The following is a 763-nucleotide window of genomic DNA, read 5'->3' on the forward strand; positions in this document are numbered from 1 at the left end:
GACCAAAGGCCTCTTTTCGGCAGCCCAAAGGGCGGGAAACGAGGACCTTTGGTCCCGGTTGGTGGCACCAACCGGGACAAAAGGCGGGCATTGGTACCGGTTGGTGGCACCAACCGGTACCAAAGAGGGGCATTGGTACCGGTTGGCGCCACCAACCGGTACCAATGGACCCGTCTAATTTTTTATTTTTTGCAACTATTTTTAGTGGATTCTTTCTGCAGCTGTTTTTTAGTCCTACCTCGCCAAGCGAGAGGCACTCGCAGCTGTTTATAAGCCCTGAGTGCAGAGACGATGAAGAAGAGGCTCAATGCTCACCTGTACGTTGGTTAGATTCAAGCCTTGAGGAATAGGGTAGACTACACAGAGCTATGTGTAGTGCAGTTGACACTATTCCGAAAGGCTTGAAGCAAATTAACGAGCATTGCGCCTCTTTTTTATTTTTAATGACTTATTTTTAATAGTTGTGATTAACTTAACTAAAAAATGAGCGTAGATGCTTATTTTTAATGACTTATTACAACTCAGAAATAAAAAGAAAAAAATAAATATAGTAGAAAAGAAAAAAAAACTATATAAAAAACTACCAGAAATAAATAGAAGCAAAAATAGTTGTGATTAACTTTACTTAAAAAATGAGCATACATGCTTATTTTTAATGACTTATTACAATTGAGAAATAAATAGAAGAAAAAATAGTTGTGATTAACTTAACTAAAAAATGAGCATAGATGCTTATTTTGAATGACTTATTACAACTCAGAAA

The sequence above is a fragment of the Triticum dicoccoides genome, chromosome 7B, assembly GCF_002162155.2.
Source record: "Triticum dicoccoides isolate Atlit2015 ecotype Zavitan chromosome 7B, WEW_v2.0, whole genome shotgun sequence".
NCBI classification, from domain to species: Eukaryota; Viridiplantae; Streptophyta; class Magnoliopsida; order Poales; family Poaceae; genus Triticum; species Triticum dicoccoides.